General features: G+C 38.1%; 1 long non-coding RNA gene across 1 annotated transcript in view; it reads right to left on the bottom strand.

The window, feature by feature from the left end:
• LOC122812192 overlaps positions 1–17,938 on the bottom strand; it is a 313,853-nt gene that overhangs the window by 180,243 nt on the left and 115,672 nt on the right. The window contains exon 2 of the long non-coding RNA XR_006366358.1: positions 3,839–4,191. This is a non-coding gene — a long non-coding RNA (uncharacterized LOC122812192). The remainder of the gene's footprint in view (positions 1–3,838; positions 4,192–17,938) is intronic.

Here is a 17,938-nt window from a genome sequence, read left to right as displayed (position 1 = left end):
GTAACCTGCTGCTACCAGCTGATATCAAAAGTGAATTCCCATTTTATAGGTTTCTATGTACAGTGAAACAACATCCATCAGAAGCTCTGGTGCTTTTTTGTCAGACAGCTGCAGTCTGCATAACAATACTCACTACTTCATCTGAATCACTGTCAGTACAGGGGTTTGTAATTTACTTATTTGAGTTTAACTCTCTTCTGTGGTGAGGGGCTTATATGGTTCGCACTGGATTGTCAATGGATTTGTATTTTGTTTTTATTTGTTTGCATTGAGTTTTCTGTACTACTTAATTTTATTTAAATCTTGGATGTGGCTGAAAGTAGGATGGAGCAAGGTTACAGTGGTTAGCATTGCTGCCTTATAGTGCTCAATTCTCCATTTCAGTTCCTAAATGGGGAGTCTTCAGTGTGGAGTTACTACATCATACCCCCCACTTCATTTGCTCAGGAATTCTGGAAAAAGCCAAAAATAATGGTGGGCAAAGGTCCAAAATCAGAGACAATTTGTAAACTCTAATCTAACTCAGACAGTTAATAAAACAAAATATTTTGCATCTGGATCCATTTTCTGAACAATAAGTAGTATGAGATTCTAACATTTTGCATTCTTGCCTGCTGTAATCCTCAGTAATTTCTCAAAAATCAAATATTATATGAAGGAGAGGGCAAAAATATGGGATAAAACAAGAGACATTCTGCAAAATCAAGGACAGCTGGGATGTACGTAGCACATCCTTCTGCATCTGTGTGGGTTTTCTCTAAGTGGTCCAGTTTATTCTTGCAACCCAATAAAGTGCCATAGGTGAGCTGTCAATCCTCCATATTGCCTATGTTTATGTGCTTGTGTGTATTCACATGTGCAACATATGATGGGATGGTTCCCCATTTAGTATAAGCATACATGCTTTGAGCCCGCTGAGTGCTGGGATAGGCCCTGGCCCCCCTGTGAACCTGCACTGGATTAAGAAGTTAAGAAAAGGCAAAATGAATGAATGTATAAATAAATGAATTAATGTGAAGTCCTTATCTGTTAAAAAATAACATTTCTATGTTCTGTGTTTAATTTTTGACTTTGTATAGTAAGAATATCTGCACAATAACAATGTCAGATTCAGACTTTTTAATGTTTCTAATACAGACATCTGCTTACTTTCGGCATATCTCCACACTGTACTTGTTTACATTCATCATGACTTCGGTGGCATCATTTAGATTATTTCCATTGTCCATCCCTTTTCTACCATCCCCATCTACTTACTTCCTTTAACTTCATGTTTTGTTTGTGCTTACTTCACATCTCTTATAAAACGTGCGTCTGTTTCAGTTGCATCCTTCCTCCTGACTTATCTCCTATGCTCATCTGCTGAATAGTACCTCTCTTTATCTAATCTTATTTCTTTTTGTCTTTAAATGTTTTTTTGCCCATCTAAGTGCTTTGCAGCACATGAACCTGTATTTCCAAAAGCTCTCTTCCTGTTGATGAGCCACACTGATCTGAGGATCATAGGACCCACGTCACCCTAGGAGTACAAAGCAACAAAGTGAAAATAAAAACAGAAGGCAGGTTAGTGTAACATGTCACTTTTCTGTAGGTACCAATCTAGCTATACTGTCAAGCCTGGCCAACAATACTGATGTACAAATATGCATGAGAAGACCCCTCAGTGCTGTTTAAAAGCTGCTTCTTATTCAGGCCAAAAGCATTTATGGATTCAAGGCAACAGAGCCAAACTGTGATGAGTAATTAAAGCCATGTTTACAGTGATGTCCAGCTTCTCAGTGAGTCCTGACCACATTGGTTCTGCTGTTTCCTGTGGCATCAGTGGGATTCCCAAATGCTCTCCTAGCATTTTATTCTGGCTGGGAAGCCAGGGACTGGAACTAAAAGGGACATATCAAGACAACTAGGAGTTACTGCTGTCCTTTGCGTCCAAGCTGTGATACTTTTATATAGTCACATGACACATTAATTTAAAAAATGCTATTCTGGCATCAGAGTCAACATCAATGAATCACAGACTTATCCCGGTCTGGTGACTTTCTGTAGGGATGCATTACATGGGTTTAATTATCAAGAGTATTGCTCAAATGGGATTAGTCATTTAGATCTAATCAACTTCTATTTACATTGATGAAGAGCCAGTGCATGGAATTGGAGGATAAGGAAATGTTGTCTTATATTAAGGTTCATAGATTAATAGCAGGCTAACCGCCCTTGTGGGCCATTTTAAGCCTACGCAATTACCCCATGGGCAATCAAACCCTGTACTTTGTGTCTGTAAGGTAAACACCTTAACCATTATGTCAGCCTCTGATATTATGCTTACCATCTTGCATCATATTAGTGTTAATATACTCACAATGTGGCAGTATGGTGGTGGTGGTGGTGGTGGAGGTTCAGGGAGTTTTTCCTTTTTCCTTCAACAAAAGTGTTTTTTTTTCATATTTTTGTTGAAGTCAATACCACATGCAGTTAATTTCATTCTTTATTTTGCAGTTCACTTTAATTCCATTGAAGGAATTACTATGACTATATTTCCACAAAGCCAGCCTAGAAAAACATTGACTAACCAGCAAACGCTCCTTCATATCCTGAACAAAAATTCTTCCAGCACTAGCTCAGCCCATATTCTTTCTATAGTGAGATTTTAAGATAACGGTCACTGCACTCAGCTTCTGGATTCCTTTAATAATGTGAATCTGATATCATACCACCATCTACTAGGCCAAGATTTGGTATGCCGTTTAGAGTCCTGAAACTTAAAATATTTTCTACACCTAAAATCTGACATATAACCTATTGTTCCTCAACCTTTTGCTAAGAATAATATAACATACAGATATGTAAGTGGGGACAAATTTTATACAAGAAAACATGTTGACAAAAGATGATCTATCATCTAAAACATAAGCAAGTTTAACAGCTACCCCCTCATGGAACTGCTCCATTCCTGTCCTAGTTCTATCCTTTCTCCCATTCTCCCTAGATAAACATGACCATTCTGCTGACCTACAGTCTACTATATTTCTAAGACCTACTACACTTTCTGAGAAATATTATTTTTTAAGCCTGTCTTGAATCTCATCCAAAAACTCCAATAAGATCTTTCATTTATTTGCTCCTTCTGCTTCATTTCAGCTAGTCCATATAGAATGATAAAGACTGAAAGAAAACACCTGCATTTGTTATTTTGAGACTATCATCTCACCCTTGTATGCAGTACAAAAGTATATGAAAACATAAATAAATCCTATTAGTGAAAGCAGCCAGGGAGTTTAATTCACCCCACAATTCATTTTCACATAGTGTGTGTGTGTGTGTGTGTGTGTGTGTGTGTGTGTGTGTGTGTGTGTGTGTGTGTGTGTGTGTGTGTGTGTGTGTGTGTGTGTGCCCGCTTGCATGTGTGCATGTGCATTTAATGTGTCGATATAGTTACAAGATTGTAGTTGCATATTATCGACATTCGCTGTCATGAATGAATGAATGAATATGATTCATGAGGAATCTTTGATTAATAGTCTACCATACTCCTGGAATTCTAATTGTACTGCCTTTCTCTCTCTCTCCCTTTTTTTTACCAAGCTAATTGCTATCTAACAGCATAAGTTTTATAACTCAGAAATCAAGAGTTCTTTATTATTATATTTATTTGCTTTTTTTCGCATATTCCTAGCTCATTACTTCAATTGTGTTTATTTGTTAAGGGTGTTTTGTGATTTTGCTGTAGAAATGCACTATTTTCAGCATGCATTTTTATCTTAAGATAAAATATGTTATCAAGAAGCACATATTAATCGTGACTGAATCATACACTACAAGTGCGAAAAAGAAATGGTACCTGTTTCAAAATGTGGACCTTGGATGACTGCCACAGTGTCATGCCAATCTTCAGAAAGCAAAAGAATTGAGGGGCCTGAAACCATTTTTGCAAGTATGACACAAGCACTTAAACCTTGCTCTTCAGATGAGATTAACATTCCAAAGTTGTTCCGAATGAGGCAGTGCAGTTGGAATGACATGGGCGGCTAATGGTTGGTCTGTCAGCAGTCACTTTAAGATTCTTCCTCAAATGGCTGAAGCAAGTGACACATCAAATACAAAGTTCAGCTTCCAAGGATGGGAGTGTACACAAATTTCAAATACTGTAGTCAGCAGACAACTGGCACATTGTTTAAATTGTCCTTATGGCCTCTGCAATATAAAAGCAAAAATAAAATAATTTTCACCAAGGGGCAATGTGTTTCAGCTTCTACAATGCTGAGATCTGTAACTAGAAATAGATTTACTTGTCATTAAAGCTATAAGAACCATAGGACCTAATATATAGCATTTAGCATACTGTACATTTGTTTAATCATCGATACAATTGTGAATCATCAAAATAATGTATTGTAAAGTATGGTATGTGCACAAACCCAAACTGCTATAATGTTTCAAAACATCAGGTCTTTAACATTAATATACACACCATGGGAAAAGGAAGTCAGAGGAGGCCCATGGTTATAGCCATGTCTTTAATGTCTGCAAAATGTCTGTATTAAGGTAGCCTTCATCAGGGCAAGCACCTTACATGACTAGCTGGATCGAAATGCTCTTTATACACAATGGTGGCATAAAATGTGTCATATAAATCATCAAACCAGGGCTAAACTGAATGTATTTATTAATCTAATAACTGTGACAATCCCACATGACTGATGACTGTATAGGAAGACACAACAGACAAAGTCCAGATGACAAGAAGTGACCAAATTTTAGTAGATATTTGTTAGCAATGGCTAAATTTTAGTAAGCATAGCAACAATAGACTAGATACATAAATAAGACATAAATAAGCTCTAAATCTGCAGCTAGACATGGTCTACTTCTGTTAGGCCATATAATAATCAAAGATATTGAATCTACACTTCCATATATGTAGGAGAAGGAATATTAATCCTTATGGAATGAAACTGTCCAATAATATATAATAGAGAAAGGGGCATTGTTTCTGCCTGTACTTAGCCTCTGCTTCCGGTTCATTTCCATGCCTTCTAGCTATCAACTTGGCACCATGCTGCATATTTTCTGAGCATGCATCTGTCTCAGTGTATTGTACAGCCATGCGACTACCATAAAGCAGCTCCTTCTTTTCTGCATATACAGCTGTCTCTGATCATACCTCTCAACTGTCCCTGATTTTGCCTTATATGTTTGCCTTGTTCCTGATAATTTTTTTTTTTTACTTTCTGGTAAATTACTGAAGATAACAACTAGTCAGTAATGCCAGATATTAAGATTTTATACTTTAGAGTATTCAGAAAACGCATTTTGATATAAAAACTGTTGTTATATTAACATGTTAAGTGAATTAAATTAATATTTAAAATCTATCCCTGAATTTGGGTCTTTTGTCATCATATTATTTTTGGCTTTATCCAGAATTATTGAACAAAGAATTTGATTAGCGCGCTCTGATAAATCTTGTAGCTACCATCACATTGCCTTGTTTTAACTCCATGCACAATTGTCTCAGATATGTATTGTCCTCTTACATGCATTACAAAGCCATCCCATCCTTTCTGCATGCACAGCTGTCTTTAATGTATCTTGCCTTCTTGCATGCCTTACAAAACCATCCAATCCCATGATGTGCATAAATATTGATGCATATCATGTCTTCATGTGGTCTTCTTCCTTTAGTGTGTACTTTTCTAGGAGCTACATCCCTTATCATATGTTAGCTTCTCCTATATGTCACAATTTTAGGAGACACTGTACTAATTATCTCAACCAACTTGATGCCTTTTTCTCAGTAAGACACCAACAATGTTCAGAATATTCCAGGCATGGCATTACCTGTGAACTGAACAGGAGAAGAATGTTGTTTGCAATCCCTGCATCCATCCCGTCAGAATGTAATGCATTATTCTGTTGGCTTTTGTTGCAACCCCTCCCAATGAGTAGTATGATAGACCCTATAGGTAATTGTCATTTCCAGAGCTTTATTTCTGCACAGCATTTGTTAGATCTATACCTCATAATGTGTACCTCAGTTCAGGACAACCAGAGTGAATAGCTGTCTTTACTTTTGAGCCATAAAAATGCAAGCAATCCAAATTGATCTCTTATTTCTTTTCAAAATAAGTGGCTCTAAAAATATGCACACAAGAAGCCTAAATCTACAGCAAAAATTAACAAGACTTATTGGAGGGATAATTCAACATATTTCTAGCCTATGGAGTAAGTTACTACAGGGTTCATGTCGAATTATCAAAGGTAATTTTAGTAAATGAAAAAAATGAAAAATGTTTGCAGAAATCACCTTCAAAGAACAACTCAACAATTTGGTTTTTGCAGGGGACAAGTCCCTCTGCACCCCATGTGGGGGGACACCTCACCCCCCCACAAACTTATACATACCAACTCCAAGATTCTACAACAGTGGAGAAAAATAGCAAACTGCACTCTTTGCAAAATTTATTTTGGCAAACAGCACTTGCTGTTTTTGCATTCAATGAAATTGCATTCAGTGATATGTTGTGCTCCTGTTGCTACTACATGTCAAACAAAGTACATTATGACTACATTTGAGGCTAATATTGATGATTAGATGGGAAAACACAAATTTACATTGTGGTTATCATGGTCAGCCATTACCAGTTTAAGAGGTCAGCACTATTTTGTGTTTGAAAAGAGGCAGTACTTTTTAAGTGCATCTACTTAAAGGTATATACAGCGAGGCATCACATGATCTCTCTGATTACTTGCCAAATATTGCTCCTGTGCTCCTATGTTCTCTAAAGCTTACTTAGCCAGATTTCACAGAAGAATGCTTTTCCTCATGTCTGTTAAGTGTGTTGAGTTTATACTAGACCAAGACAGAATGATTTTTATTAATTCTTATCTAACAGAATCCTTGGATGATTTTAAGAGGATATGGGATAAGCAGAGAACAGGAGTAAGAAGGACAATACAAAACAGGAATGTTAAATCTAACTATGCATGCAGACTAGATAGGCTATTAGTTGTTTGTTAATAAACACAAGCAAAATAATGTAGTCTAAGCTTTTGGAATTGCAGTACATAATGTATCACACATAATGGGATTTCAAGACTCAATTTAGGATTTGTATTTTAATTACAAAATCTTAACTGCTCATGATAATTAGCCTGTTTGTCACAGTGGCAGGGTAAACAGAGCCAGAAAGTGAAAAAAAACTGACTGGCTTGTTTTCCTTAGAGGGGTACAGTAGGGGTATTGTAGTCTCAACTGCTTGCATGATCCCGGCAGGAATCAAAGAAGCATCAGCTATAGGATATTAAGAGCTATAAAAAGTCGATATAATGGAGATACTCTTCAGATATGAGCTCCTACTTACATATGCTGAATCCACCGTAAAAGCAGAGAGAGGATGAAGGCAAGAAAAGTCCCAATCAAACAATTTTATCGCATGTTTTGTCTTCACACCTTAACTGTACATGTGTGATCTGGAATGAATGGACCAATAGGGCAGAATGAGATGATTACATACATACATACATAGAAATATTTCAAGCATGGGCATTAATGCTCTTCTAATCTGACAGTATATATCTGTGACTGTCACATAAGGTTACATGTCACCTGAGACAAATGTTTGTGACACAAACATTAATGACATTCACACTGGACAGAACATTTAGCAAGTATAGTATATAGAACAGGGGTATGTGCATGTTGCGAAGATCTTTACAATGACTTGCGTGAATATGACCGGAATGTCAGGATACCTCACAACTAATCATGGAGGCATAGCAACTGACTCATGGACAACTGCTGTCAGAAGCAGGCCCAATCAGAAACAATTTAAAAATATCAACAACATTAATCTGTGACATTGCAAGAATGTTTGAGCTTAATATATTATGCATGTTCTGGGAAGAGATGTGTTAAACTACAACAATTGTCAGTATTCTGTAACTGGAATTCACCAATCTTTTCCAAAAATAAACTCTGATTGGAGGAGTTAAGTGAGACAGTGTTTAACATGGAGTTGAATTCAGGTGCAATTCTGGCCATTTCAGAGGCTGACATGACACATAAGCCACAAGCAGACATCCAACAATTGAGCCCATGCCATCAATGTTGTAAATGATGTCCTTATTTACTGTGTGCAACACAGAAAGACATATCACACATGCACCTTGTATAAGACCTTGAAAGAAAGTCTGCACTGTCAATTCCTCTTTGGTATACATACCAAAGAATAGTTCTGTATGGGCAACAAGATGTGTGCAGGCTCACTGTGCCAAATGTAACACACTTGACTAAAGCATCCCTGGCTGACATAGGTATCGGCCATAAGGATAACAACACACACAAGCAACACACTATTATTTGTGGATTCCCTACATACATACAGCTCTGTATTGCATGCATCTGCCACATTCAATAGCAATGGATAAATTGTCTGAAGCATCTGCAATTGATGCTTGAATTAAGAACTGATGTGTTATACTGAATGGTACAGCAGTATGTGATACTGATGTCAAAGAATGAAATATGCCCATGTGCACAGAAACTACAGCAGCACAAAGGCTAGCATCAATGGGCCAGGAAGCTGTCACTGTGATATTGTTCACATACCAAACAATGCATGGAGCACCCTCAATAAGCACATGTCAAACATAAAGACATGTGCCACATGATCACTGTACCCCTGACATTGCCAGTGAAAATGTTATACTGGCATGAAATCCTGACATGCATGCATATGTGTTCATGCAAACTATCAAGTGGTAATACTGATGTGATGTGATGGTACATCTATGATGCTGTACATGCACACTATAGTTAAACCTACGATACAACTGGAGTTCATAGGATAGTATTAGGTTAATGTTCAAAGGTGACGTATTTAACACAAGTCTCACACTTTTAAATATCAAGGTGATCAAAGTTCACACAGTTATGAGCCTATAAAACCAACTGCCTCTACCCATGAAGGACATGGGTACAACACCAGCATTACAATTAGCATTAACCATCCACTGATGTAGGCTGCACTTGAATACAGTCAGGAAAGGACTTTCCTTTATGGTGAATGAGGAGCTTGCAACATGATTTATTATGTCAGAGGCTAGGTTACCATCCTTTCAAAGAGTGACCCTCATGCAGTTTCCTTACTAATGTGTGACATTTCCATCAGGGCTGGATTGGAGACTAACCTGTAAGCCAGACATAAATGAGCCCTTATTAGTCTGTCGGGGACAGTATGCAGTGTTATGGGTTTCAGCCTTTCTAAGTAGAACTTGTCTAGTACATCATGTATCTCCCTTGGGAAAATTCTCTGGTGTTGCTCTAGCTATTGAACATGTGTTCAGCTTACAATTACTATCTACCTGAGCAGGCAGATAACATACCACTGTGTGTGTACTCATTGGTGTGTCCTGTCTATATTGTAAGTATGTTGGGTATTTGATTTAGAAAAAAAAATAATTATGCTTTTTTGGATATTGTGTATCGCCATGGCTCTGGCACATTCATTTGTGTGTGTTAATACTTTCTGCAGTATATTAATACTGTTACTGGATTCATGGATTCTCCACAGTTTGCAGTTATCCATAAACTTGGTTACACAAAGGGTGTGTAAGTTTGTGTTGACTTTTGTGAATTACATACCAAACAAGAAAATGCATAGTACAGAACTCTGTGCTAATGCACTGGTCACTGGTCTCTTACTAGAGGTGAATTAAAACAGTTTAACAGTATGGTTCCTAGTGGTGGTCCACTGGGCTACTTACTTGGTGATGTAGTGGTTTATGGCCAGTTGAGACAGTTTCTCTGTAATGCCCATGTGTGAAATTGTATCCATTGCCTTGGCCAGGTCAAGTGATGTGGGATGCACATTTTTCCCTCATTCATGGCCTTGGTGAACTTCTCAGAGAAGTCTATGAATTTTAACAGACATGATCTAGCCTTAAAAATTCAAAAATGGTTTGGTTACACAGTCGGGTGATTACTAATGTTCTTGTTGATGAGGTCCATGATAATTCTTTCTATTGGCTTACAGGTGAGGCTGGTAAGGCTTATGGGTCTATAATTACCTGTGTTGGGTGATGGTCCCCCTTGTTTAAACAGGTGACTGTTATTGTTCACCATTGTGCCAGAAAATAGCCTATCTGGAGGCTGTGGTTAAGTAGGGATCCAACTGTGTCTGCTAGGCATGTTTTAATTTATTGATAATGCAACATGGGATGTTGTCAGGGCTCATTGATGCCATGTTTTTAGCCTTAGAGAGTGTATAGATGAGCTGCTTTCTTGATAAAATATGCTGAGTAATGTTTGCATGTATAGTTTGGGTGATAAGTAAAGGGAAAAAGGGTTTGAAGTTTGGTCCAAATCTGTCAGCTAGCAGGTTGTCTCTTGCCTCCTGATGACTATTGGTGATGCCATCCACAACCATCTGTGCACAGAGCTGTGTATTTCCCATAAGACTTTATAATTATGTAAAAAAAGATTTGTGTGAACATCTCCAAATCCAACCTTGGATATGCATCACATGACACACAGTGGAACTGTTAACACAGTCATACAGCTCAACCTGTTTCATGTAAATGCATTACTTGCACATCATATGGCTATATGTTTATCGTTGGAAGGGTGTGTTGGAGGGCTCTGATACCATATATCGGCACAGTACATATGAACTGGGTGTGCTTCATGCAGAACAGATAATGACACAAATGCTGACAGTCTCACAATGCTGCTGGCCAAAACCTAAATAATCATGTGAATAACAACACAACTGGGCATACAATTAATTCACCACAGTTGCAAGTGAATCTGAACTGGTTTCATGTTTGTGTATATACCACCATGACAATATGTGGATGAAACAAGGCATAGCTGCCTATGTAGGTAGTTAGTATGATGTAATATTGTTGTATGTCACATACCATTTCATGATGGTAGTTACATACATGCACACGTCCCATACTGCAAGTGTCACTGTGATGGTTGAATGAGAAACATGTAGAATGTTAATATACTCCAGTACAAGAATACATGCATTATTAAGGCAACAATATACATAGCATCATCCCATGGCAACATTCGTCAGAATACCTATTACTACTGTTATCGAAGAAACAATGTAATCAAATAGCAGCAGTGGTCATCAATGCATTATGTCAAATCTCAGTTGGAATACACTGTTGTAGAGCTAGTGTACATCCACACCTCAACACAGCACATGTGGATTACAGCAACATTGACATGTGCAATCTTCAAAGGGTCATAGACCATTAGTAGGATAATGGCAATATCACATAAAATCCTAGCCATTATTCTAGGCTTCAAACCAAAATCAGTATATCTATATGATGTAAGATAGCAGGGGTCATTGCATATGTGTGTATGCCTTTGATTGTATTATATACTGCCTCTGCCCATATGTGACATGTGCACTACCCCATGACAGAATTAGTAATCACACATCCACTGATGTGCAGATGGCCTTTAGAGGGGTCATGGATGGACTTGGATTAATGGGGTTATGTTAAAGCTTCTCCCGAGTGGGATTTAAATGAAAACAGATTCAAACGATCATATACTGGCAGTAATATACTACCAACCACAAGCACAGCAGTTGAATGAGGTCATATCTGAACATTAGACCTGTGTAGGTATACAAACTGGATTCCATACAACCCAACAGTACCACCAACACTGATGTCTGACTTCACTTTGCACAGTGCACTTTATAGAGAATTACAGCATCATTGTATGTCGAGAAAAAGATGTTGGAGGAGTATGTTACACAGCTGTGGATTCACATTTTGGTGTAAAATTGTCTGCCCACTAATATTTGAATGAGCACACATGCACTTCATCTACTGTGAAATTAAAATCACAAACTATCTATCTACACAAGCGAGAGACCCCAGTAGTTAATGCTCATGCCAACACAGATATCTGAGTGTAACACTGTCAGATTGAACTTTAGAGATGATCACATCATAAGTGTCTGTGTATAATAAGAAGTGGCCTGGTGTTCATGACATAGCTGTAGTCTCACATACAGTTTTAAAATGGTCTCCAGACTGATACTAGAATGAACACACACACACACCCACAAGGTGACTGCAGTGAGATTACAACCTGTCCCTAGCTATGTACACTAGTTACAGAACACAATACTTAATGCTAACACCATGGCACAAGGCAGAGTTTTATAGTGTCAGACAACACTTTATAGCAGATGACATCATCAGTACCTAATTACTCTAAGCTAGAGAGTATAGTATAGTACTTAACGCTAGTGCCACAACACAAATTTGAGTTTCATAGTATCAGACAACACTTTATAGCAGATGACATCAAACAAATTCCACAGTACATGAGCAATGATAAACTATTGAATTAAGGTAACATTTATATTATCAATCAGCAAAGTCAAGTCAGTCTGTAGAAGCCACCCATCAACCTAATTAATACACACATATACAGAGTATTTGGATGGATGGGATGAATGCAAGGACAGATGAACAAACATCTCAGTGCTTTTTTAATGGCACATTAATGGTCATGTTTTTGGTCTGTTGTCCTTATTACCATTACATGCTGTGCAGCATGAAGTGAGTGACATAGGGGTAGAGAAGGTTTAGGAGAGGAACAACAGTCTTATGACAGCAAGAACAATGTTAGCTAAATATGTGATTGCAGTGGCAATGGATGTAACTTCAGATACTTATTTTTGGGCAGGACTCAATATAGCTCGATGAAAAATAATAACTTTGGAAAATTTTAATATGTGTGTGATTAAATATATACTATACATATATCATCACATTATGAAATGATGAGAGATGAATCTGGAACTGAACCCTTGAAGATACTGTCAAAAAATCATCAGTCAAGTGATTTATGTCAGCAGTCCACAGATTAATTTGCATTTTGCTACATTCAGCAGTCTAAATACCTGTCAGAGCAACAGTTTAAAAGTAGTGTCTTTACTCTGGCTTAACTTTGTGTTCCTTTAGTGGAGCAAGTTTAAGGAGGAACATTGCAAGGAGATAACTGGACTATTGCAGCCGATGGCAAAAACTCAACTGGTTTTGACACAGAATACTAAGAGCCATTCACCATTGTTCAATACTGGTATGCAATCAGTGCAAATGCAGAGAGCAAAAAGTGAAGGCTTTATTAGGGGCCCTTTATGGCCATGTGTGCAGTGTGTGATTCTATTTTTTAACCAGATTAAAGGTGTGAAAATTGGGTAGATAGGAAAGTGCTGAAATGGGGAGGCAAGTGGGAGGAGAACAAAGGGAAAGCAATAAAGGAATTTGAAGGAGGGAATTAGGAAAGAACCATAGCTATCCATTTCTTTAACAGTGTAATGTTATGTATAGAAAATTGGATGAATTTGGGCTGTCACCACAAAACAGATGTATGACAACAATGCAATCATGTTGTGTAGCCAATTGGACCAAATCAAGTGTGTTGAAAAGACATGCATGAAGTAGAGAACCATGTATGGGACAACATTTTTTTGTGCGACAGGTGCCCATTTTGGGGGGGATTTCAAAAAAACAGGAATGTTGGAGAAGGGACATAGGAATGTCAGGGTCATGTAGGTAGGGTAGGCGAGGAAGGATAAACAAGACCGAGACAGGGATGGTGATGGACAGAAAAGGTAGAGGGACATCATGATTGGGGATAGGTAGGGAACATTGGAGGCACATGCCCATCAAGCATGGGAATAGTGAGAATCTAATCCACACCCTCAGAGCTATCATTACTGTCCCCTTCTTTGGATCCCTGTGGGATAACTTGACATGGGGGGGGGTTCTGCAATTGAAGGAGCAACTTCTCTAGATGGTTGAAGCATGCACCACTGCCATTTTCCAATACCTCATGCACCATCCCTATTAGCTCTTGGTGAGTGATGTAATCCCCACCTCCACCAATACTCCCAGAGGGTACCAATGCACCAGCTACTGTGGCAATGCTAACCGACGTTGATGGCCCAGGTACTGCAGGGACCATGGAAGCAGTGCTGCCAGGTTGTGTCCCAGATGTGCTGGGTGTTGGTGCAGCAGTTGGGGGAGGGTTGGCAGGCCAAACCACAGTGGTTGGCTTACCTCCCTATGCTGAAAATCATTTTGTTTGTTGGCAGAAAAGTATGACATCAGAACGGTGTGTTCACATATATAAACAAATAAAAAAGACAGATAAGGGGTGGGGTGAGACAAAAAAAAGAAAACGCCTGAATTTGGAGGATCAGTTTTACGACTTGACACATATTCTATGGGGCATTACATACTGATAAAAGTAATCTGTGCAATGATGGATTCAAACCTATGCAAAATAGATACTGCATATATTGTTATATAGGTGTTTTTTTCCTCACTGGCAAAGAACAAGTGCTTGCCAAGCATGGTCATTATTAATATACACCTTAAAGAGTGAGTGGTGCTATACTTCAGCTAACCATGTATGTGTGTGACATAACAAGGTCCTAGTTTATGCATTCTCAGGTGTGATGCAGGAGTAATGTGTGACAATATACTGGAAATGCATATGCTTTCTATTGCTTTCAGAGAATATTTTTGAGTTATGAGTCAGACCACAGAATACATTCTGTTTTACAGCTATACTTGGATTAAGGGCGATGTGAGTAAACTATGAAATCCATCCCAGGTCGGAAAATACATTTTTAATTACAGAACCATCACTTTCATGCTACACCATAATACATATGATACCATGTGTATGCTCAATCAATCTGCTGCACATAGTTATTGCTATGTGTAATTATCTTTATTTTGTTATTTTTGTTATAAATTTAAGTGTGATACCATTAATAAAAATTGCAGTGTGCTAGATTAGAACCCCAGGGGAGGTGGGTTCTGACCAGGAACTTGCACCTGGTGCCACAAAGAACGTTAGACAGCAGGTGTACTTTTTTCCATCAGTACTGTCCAGAGTGCTGATGGCTGCAAAATGCTGCATAGCCTGTTTGCATGAAGGAAACCAAAGCAAGTAGCAATGTTTCTTTTTTGCAAGTAGCAATGTTTCCTTTTTTCTGAAGCAGTAAACGTTGCTTGCACACAGGCGAGCGACATGCAAATGAGACAGCAAAATGGAATATCGATTATTTTTATATATTTAATTATTTATTTATTTATTTATATTTGTTGACCGGGAGTGTCCGACTGGATGTAGGTCCATTTTCAGCGGAGGCCCAGGGAGAAAAGCTCCACAGTTAAAATAAACAGACAGTAGTTACATTGGATTACATAGCAATTAACAATTTACATAGCAATTACTTACAACATATTTACAGATGAAGAACATAGTACATCAGTAGACAACTAGAATCTTTATCTGTGAAGTACATAACAGACATTAACAAATGTTACAATAGGAAGTTCCTGCTGTATAATAAGTACTGGGCTTATGAGCATCTGAGCTTGCTATAATCAAGGTAGTTAGTGGAGTGGAAATAAAGGTAGTGGTTGGTTGGATGGGGTGGTGATATTAGAGTGGGAGTTGCAAGGGCATAGCCAGCATGGTTTTAGGTGCGCTTTTAGTAAAGTTTTGAAGTGGGTGCATGATGGTATGGAGGTAATTGTGGGTGGGAGGGAGTTCCATAATTTGGCTATGGTGCAAGAGAATAGTGCTTCACCAGCAGAGTTATTGGCTTTAGTGATCTGCAAGTGATTTTTGTTGCTGGATCTTAGTGGTTTGGTGGTGCGATAGGGTTGGAGTAGATTCTGGTGGGATGGGACATTTAGTGGATGGTTTACTAGTTTGTGGGCGAGTGAGAGTTGATACCATTGAAGGAGGTGAGGGAGTTCAAGCCAGCCCAGCAAGTGAGATAGTGGTGACTACGGTAGGATGCCCCTGTGGCAAATTTGGCGATTTTGTTGTAGCAGGTCTCTAGCTTGTTTAGATCTCATTGCCTTAGGTTGGTATATATTGGTGTGGCATAAAGTAGGGTGGAGATAAGGTGGGAATATGCTATTGAAATCTTTGCTTCTTTGGTGAGAAGTTGCTTATTTCTGTATAACGCTCCTAGTTTTTTGTGGACTTTTTTATGGTCATGGATATGTGAATGTCAAATTTTAGTTTATTGTCTATTTCCACTCCTAGCAATTTGGTGTGTTCAGTTGGGTATATAGTGGTGTTGTCTTTTGCTGTGATGTTAAAGTGAGAGTTGTTTTGGGTATGTTTGGTGGGTTGGAAGATGAGTAGTTTAGTTTTGTTTGGGTTGATTGGGCATTGGATAATCAAGTTTCAACAGAGGAAAAGGCTTCCTGTGTGACTTTTTGCAGTTTGGGTAGGGATTGGGCTGAGCAGATGATGGTTGAGTCATCTGCATATTGTATCAGTGTGCCATGTTTGGTGGCAGAGGCTAGATTATTGGTGAAAACAGAGAAGAGTAGGGGTCCTTACTCCTTATGATCATTCATATTGTGGAACTAAAACCATGGCCTACCTATGTTATGTATTGTGTACCTCAATGTCTTTATATGTTGTACTATACACACAGTTGGTTCACAGGTGTAATTTATGCTGTCATTATCATCCAAGGGGCTGACTGTCTTGCAGTGCTGCTAAGTGTGATTACACTTCATAAGGCAACTGACATTAATTTTTAGATATTTATGCATTTGACCATGTTTGTGCTAAGCAGCACACTGCACAAATGTTAATAAGAGAAGAAAAAAAAAGTTAAGCACATGTTAAACAATTACACGACTCTGGATTTGAACTAGCAGAGTGATTAAATTACAAAACACAGTTGGAGTTTGTTATCTCTCTTTGCCACAGACACAACTTTGCAACAGTAATCAAATAATGTGTATACAAGCAATTCACCTTTCCAATACTGTATTAACAGGACATACACTTGCACATTTTCAGTTGGACAGACATGTCTGGCTTACATATTTAGTGCAATGAGTGATCCCACAACCATTTACGAATATGTTTGCATAAATGCAGCTCTGTATTCTATTTGTCTTGTGTTAATTCTTTCCTTATCTCTGCTGTAATCTCAGACATGCATTCTATAGTGCATATTGCATCATTGTCCTTTAAATATATGATAAAAATACATGACAGTGAAAAACATTTTTCAGCAAAGGCAGGAGAGTTTGGCTATTAGTGAAAAAATATAAATGTGTGCTGTTTTGTTTCATTTAAAAGCTTACTGAAGTTAGTTCTATACTTTGTAAGTGTATCCTCACTGACACAGCCACTGTAGGGAAGGTTGTCTGAACTGCTGCTGTGTTTTCCTGCTGTTTCATACTAATAATTCACAGCAATTAGCAACTAACACTAATGTAGAGCCTACACTATGTTTACATCTGTTACAGTAAGTCAAAGGTTTGGTATTCAGCAATTCTAATGAGTTCCCACCTTATTTGCATCTTCACAGGGCTCAGAGGGTTGAATCTGCACCATAAAAAAGGTAACCGTGTAGCTAGGGGACTGAAAGGTAAGAAGACTTGTGTATTTGGACAAAACAGAAGTTTGGTATTTCTTTGAAGGTGGTTTATCTGTAGAGAAGGCTTATAATTTGGCTAAGGTGTGCTTGTATTATTCAAGTCATTGTACATTTTGAAAAATGTTACAAATACATGTATATATCCAGCAGAAAATATAACTTTTATCTGTATGCATTCTTATACTTCACTGTTAGCACAGGCATTTTTGGCAGACATTTACATTTCTGAGATAGGCAGGTTATACTTTCAGCACAACTATTATTTTTAAATTTTGATTTTACAATATGCTATGTTATTGGAGAGAGGTGTAATGTACGTGTCACTGATACTGGTGTTATGCTTCTGAGATGGCCCAGGGCCACATCCAGGGGAATGGTGGGAGCAGTGAGAACTGACTGATATTCATAAATTGACTTTTCTCTTGCAAATGTGTACACATCCTGATAATTGTGTGGAA

The sequence above is a fragment of the Protopterus annectens genome, chromosome 9.part0 (assembly GCF_019279795.1).
Source record: "Protopterus annectens isolate FY-2018-M chromosome 9.part0, PAN1.0, whole genome shotgun sequence".
NCBI lineage: Eukaryota > Metazoa > Chordata > Ceratodontiformes > Protopteridae > Protopterus > Protopterus annectens.
The sequence above is the reverse complement of the archived record's forward strand: the minus strand, read 5'-3'. Positions and strand labels throughout refer to the sequence as shown.